Source organism: Anabrus simplex, chromosome 5 (genome assembly GCF_040414725.1).
Source record: "Anabrus simplex isolate iqAnaSimp1 chromosome 5, ASM4041472v1, whole genome shotgun sequence".
Classification (NCBI taxonomy): Eukaryota; Metazoa; Arthropoda; class Insecta; order Orthoptera; family Tettigoniidae; genus Anabrus; species Anabrus simplex.
Genome location: NC_090269.1, coordinates 379,436,459 through 379,442,961, shown reverse-complemented (window position 1 = coordinate 379,442,961; position 6,503 = coordinate 379,436,459).

The following is a 6,503-nucleotide window of genomic DNA, read 5'->3' as shown; positions in this document are numbered from 1 at the left end:
AGCTTAGACAAGCAACAGGTGTAGACGTGTCGAGTGGTGAATGCGGAGAGGCATGGTTGAAACTGAGCAATACAGAGCGGCGATCGAGAACTGGCAGCGAAAGCTGACGAAGACTTCCATGCGGCGGCAAGCAAGAGAGTACAGTGGAAGTTGGGCGAGGTGTTATGGTTGGCTACTGTGATAACATTACTACTAGTTATAGGAGGCGTGGAGTTGAACCCCGGGCCAACATCAATTGGCAACATGAGCTGGGAAGACTTGGAGAAAATTTAGGAGGCGGTGAGAGGAGTAAATAAAGACAACGACGGTATCGATCATCTTATAAATAAAGTTGTAGGAGGTCCGCTGTCTGTAATTCCTTTTGTTTTGCCAAATTTTCAAATATTAATCCGTTTTAGGTCAAGTCAAGACCGAATCGGTGGTTTTTACTTTTCGTGTCTGTTTGTCTGTTTGTCTGTTTGTCTCTTCCAACATCACGTCGAAACGGCTGGATAGATCTCAACTAAACTTCATATTTAGAGTATACCCATTCCGGGGAAGGTTTTGATATGCATATCATTTTAGAATCTTCGAAAAGACGCCGGTTTTATAGGAAAACCACAAAGATTTTCCTCCATTTTCTCTTATACTATTGATTTTCTGTAAACACTGTGGACCGTATGTGAAAGGTCTCTTCATTATAAACAACTTTTGTTATGTTCATAATTTACCTTACTCATCAAATGACGGAGAAATGTACAATTTTCTGTCGATACCATGCTCTGCATTGAGTGACCGACAGAGCGACAACGAATAAATTGGTTACCATGGCAACGTCTCTGACTGGTTGCCAGCAGGGAAGTAGCGTATTGCCATTTTCCTCATCATTCCTTTACATTCGTGGTTGTTCCTTGGGTAGAAAGCAAGAGAGTCGTCAATCGGCCATTCTACGGGATATTGACGGAATATAATTGGAGGTTATAACCGTCCTCGTATAGCTTAATAAAAACACCATTAGTCATTTTCTTATCTGATTACGTAAGAATCCCTACGCCTAATTTTCTCTCCGATTACCGCTTTCTTATATCCATAACTCACACCGGCGTAATTTATTGAGGAACGTTTGACTTTCCAATACATTCACTTGGTATTTGCATATTTGTCATCATCCGGATGTCCTCAGTTATAATCCATTTTCTATTGATTTCAACTTACTAACCTGTATTATTTTCTTCCTTAATTACCACGTATGTATGCGAGTGCTAATCCCGAATGCTGGACACTCTTTTCTTTGAGGAAATATTCTAAGCTATGCAAATGTATTACTTTTGGCCCAGGAAAATTCCGAAATATGGATGCAATTTTAACGACGGTGCAGACCTTCGTTTCGGGGTAATCGGTGGCTAATCAGTAAGTCGTATCACAAGTCAGAAAGCAAACGGCGTTTCACTTTGGAGAGATCTACAACTTTTGTGCTATGACTTTTCGTCGTATTTCTATCCCTAATGCGCTACATTCAGCTGTATTTTTCGATTTCAAGTTGATTTTGTACTTCTACACGTATATGTTAACATTTGGCACACTTATAGGAAAGATAGAATCATGACATTCGGCACGCACATTGACATGACCATTCGCCATGTTATAGCCAAATTTTATTATTCTAGCTGTAACATGAGTATAAAAAATATAAAGTAGTATGTGAAAACTGTACAAAATTTCACCCCATTCAATGACTCTAACTCAATCTAACCCATAAATATAGAAAATACGAGAAGATGTCATAGGAACAACCATGTTGAACATTTCAAAGCAGTAACTATCGAAATCAAGGTCTGCACTTCTAGAGTGTCTCTGTACATTGACAATTTTGGTGAAATTCCGTACAGTTATCCGTTTCAGGTGTAATAATGACCATCTGCATATATTCAGTTTTGGTGTCTGTCTGTTTGTTTGTTTGTTTGTTTGTTTGTTTGTTTGTTTGTTTGTTTGTCTGTTTGTCTAAACCTTGGAAACTACCGGATATATTTCCACCAAACTTGATTTTTAGAATCCACCTGTCCTTTGGTAGGTTTTAGGGCAAATATTGTTTCTAAATCCCTGAATTGACTGGGGGATTATACGAAACCGAAACCGTGATTTTTCATTCCCACAAAATATACACAACCAAACTCAATATAAATTTACCTGCCTTAATGGAAATTAATTTTTAAGCATTTTCCCTCATGTGCATCATTTCAATACGAGGATTAATAAGGGAGATATCATTAACGGACCGTTTTCCGGTACAAGTCCCACCGGACTTAACTCAAGAGCGGGTGCGTGTAAAGCGTATTTTTTACAACTTAAAAACTACTGAGGATATTTGAGTCAAACTTTACATTAACATCCACCTGTAGGTGTTAATCGTCAATAACATTTCATGTTCCCGGAATGGACTGACGGTTTATAGGGAACCGAAATGGTGATTTTACTCTTACACAATATATACAGTACAAGACCATACTAACTGGAAATCGACCAAACATGATGGAATTCCATCTCTAAAACTTTGTTTCATGTGCATTTTTTCGACAGGAGGATTAATAAGGGAGATATCATAAACGGTCCGTTTTTCAGGTTAAGTCCAGCGGATATAGCCCGAAAGGTGTTGTACGTGGAGCAGGTTCCTTATCTATCTATGTAAATAAAATCGTAACGACTGTGTGCCTGTACATTGACTCTTTTGGCGAAATTTTCGTACAGCTACACGTTGAAGGGGTAATAATGACCATCTGCATATTTTTTGGTTTAGTTTCTCGAAAGTCCTCATTTTTAAACTTCTCGCCGAAAACCCAGATTGCGGCATAATCTGCCAGTCGAAGAAGGATATCGAAATTTGGCAAAATTATACGTTTTAGCCTGTAACGGACGGAAAACTTCCAAGATATTTAAATGTTTTCCCTTTTTATCCCGAAAAATATCGAAATATGGAGGCAATTTTAATGATGGTGCAGACCTTCGGGAAGTATTATCACATAACGGATGGCACAATCCCCGTTCAATTTGGTGTGATCTACAACCTTGGTCTTACGACTTTTTGTCGTATTTCTATCCTTTATTGTTTGATTTTTCTCTATTTCTCGAAGATAAGTAAATTTCGACTTTTCACACACATAATTCATACCTTCCATCACTTATAAGAAAGATAGAATCATCAAAGTCTACATGAAAATTGGTCCACCCAGTAGCCATATGTGAGCCAAATGCTATGTATGTAGCTGTCAATTATCCGAAAAGCAATGCAATGTGAGATAATCTTACACAAATTTTACCCTATTCTACGTTTCTAACTCAATCTGACCCATGAATAGATGAGATATCATAAGACCAGCAATTTAGACCGCTAAATCCGGCGTCTTATGGTACAATCTTTCTCGATATGATGTACCGTTTAGCAGCAGTTAATCTGTAAATGAAGGTCTGCAATATTGTAAACAAGCACATACTTTCGTATGTCGAACTATATATATTCAGTGATGTCGATTTTGTAGAGATCGAGTAAGGTTATGTCTGCTATTGTAATCGGTACTCCCCACACCGACTTTGACTGGCAGTAGGAATGGGGTCCTTCTCCAATTCCTGTGTAACTGGCATTAATAAGGAGGGCCTACCATTGTAATGAATAATTCACTTCTCGATTTGACTTGCAAAAAACAAGGGAGCATGCAGTATTGTTCAAAACTCCCCTTACCCGATTGTGTTTGGCTGTAGGCAAACGTTCCCGCAGTTATAAACAGATGTACCCATCTAAAATGTGACTGGTATTAGGCATACTGATCTGCTGTTTTGATGGAAACTCACCAACTTGGAGTGACTGGCAGTAAGCTGGCTGGCAGTTGGAAAAGGGCCTGTATTATAATGATAACTGCACAACTCAATTTTGACTGGCTGTAGGGAAGTTTCCTGCCATTATAACAAAAGCTCCTCAATTTGTAATATGTCTGGAAGTAGGAAAGGGGGCTGCCATTGTAACGGAAACTCCCCAAATCGATTGTGACCGCGCAGTAGGCAATGGGGTCTGCAATTATAATGTAAACTTCCCAACTCGATTGTGAATGGCAGTAGGCAAGTGAGCCTGTCGTTATCATCACAAATCCGTAACAAGCACTTTACATTGGAAACAACGTATGGGGACCTCTCCATGCTGTTTCTCGGATAATGCTAAGAGACTTACTATATTAAAACAATCTTATTTACTACGTGTACAGTATTTACTTCAATATTCGTATACAATGCAGAATACCGTAGCGAAATACGGGTACATTTGCTAGTATAAAATAAATGATAAAAGACCAAGTTAAGGTATTCGAAAATATGAAGATATGGTTTCAAATGGGAGACACAATAAAAAGGTAGGAAGCAATTGTAATGAAATTGAAACGTTAAGGGAGAAAGTGAAAACCTGGAAAAGGAAGTGTCAATTTTGAAGAAGGAGACGAAAAACATCAGTCAAGAAAGGATGAAGAAATGTATACAAAGTAGTGGACATTATCCAAAATAAAATGAAAATTAATTTTAGTGAAGTGGACATTGACGATGTTGAGAGGGTAGAAAAAGTGAAAGAGCGTAGACCAGTCAAAGTAAAGTTATTATCTACCATAATGGCTGATATAGTGCTAAGAAATGCGAGCAACTTGCAAGGAGGGAAAATTTGGGTTAAGAGAGACTTGGGAGGAGAAGGGAGCGAAAGTTTGAGAATTCTCAAGAAACATCTAGGTAGAGCCAGATATCAGGGTCTTAGGGCGTATATACGGGATCAAAAGTTGGTATCGAGCGGTAAATGGTGGCGTGTTTGGTCAGTGGAAAATGGAAATTTATGGAAGAGGAGCTTAAGCAGGAAATGACTTAACATCACGACAAGATGGCGGGCAGTATGCTGTGCAAGAAGAGCGAGGTAACCGGGTAAGAGCTAATAAAGAAAGAAGTCAAGTGGCCAGTACAATGCAGTGCAGTGAGAGTTTCAATACATCTCAAAAGCAGGAAGTGTTGTTGGATAGTGTTCCTCAAGAATAATCAGATATGGAGTGTGGTGGTTCGAGAGAGGAAAAGAAAGGTCGAGATACTGTGATGAAAGGGAGAAGCAGGAGTCTCAAGGACCTCTGGGGGAAGAAAAACAAAGGATTTGAGGATAAGGAAAGGAAAGAGCGTACCAAAAGGTACGATAGAATGGAGGTAGAAGGGGAGAGGGAGATAGTGACGAGAATCAGAAATAAAGAAGGAAATGGAAAAGGTAGGGAGAGAAAGTTATAACTAGGTTGGAAGATAGGCTTTGTAAATATCGAAGGTTTATTGGGCATAATAGGTAATATAGAAGTGAAAAATATACTAGAAAGTTTTGACATTGTGACACTCTTGGAAACATGGCTAGAGGTAGGTAAGGAGATAACTTGTGGGGGGGGGGGGCGGTTAGGAATAGGTCAAGAAAAAATTGCATGTGCTCGCCCAAAGGAATTGTGGTGCTAATTAAGGAAGAGATCAGTGAATTAGTAGAGGATATTGAGAGCGATTTGGAAGAAGTGTTTTGATTAAGATTGAATATCGGAAGGGAGAAAGGGAGAGACAAACAAGTGTGCTTGGCTTTTGCTTACTGCCACCCCCAGGGAATCCCTTTACGCTAATGACAAGGTTTTTGAGGATTTACTAGTAGAAACTAGTATCCTTAGAGGGAAGTATGAAAAAGACGGAATATTATTAATGGGAGACTGGAATGCCTGAATAGGATAGTGAAGTCCATTGTATAGTAAGGAAAACGAAATGTTATTAATAAGGGGAAGAAGAAGTAATGATAAAGAAATTAATAGTTACGGTGGAAAACTACTGGAATTCTGCGAAGTAGGGAAGTTCTGCATCTGAAATGGGTGTTGGGAGTGTGACAAAGAAGGAAAAATGACTTATATTACGGAATAGGGGAGTAGTGCTATTGACTTAGTAATGAGTTCGGAAGACATGTCTGAAAAAATCAAAAGAATAGAGGTAGGTGCCTGAGCTGAGTCGCATCATACACAGGTATGAATAAGAATAGAGAGAAAATTAGAGGAGTTAAGGGAGGGAGATAAAAAAGGTCCTCAAAGAAGGGTAGTAGTTACACTAAATATAAATGGACAGCGAGAACAAAACGGGAACTTGACGTCCTTATGGAAAATGAGATGCAATTAATTAGAAGTGGATATGAAATGGCTATGAAGTATAAGAACATTGATAGAGAATTGGAGCTACAGAATATCCAATATGGAGGGTGAAACTTATAGATCAAGGTAAAAACCAAAACCAAACCCCATGGCACTACAGCCCTTGAAGGGCCTTGACCTACCAAGCGACCGCTGCTCAGCCCGAAGGCCTGCAGATTACGAGGTGTCATGTGGTCAGCACGACGAATCCTCTCAGCCGTTATTCTTGGCTTTCTAGACCGGGACCGCTATCTCACCGTCAGATAGCTACTCAATTCTAATCACGTAGGCTGAGTGTAGCTCGACCCAGCACTC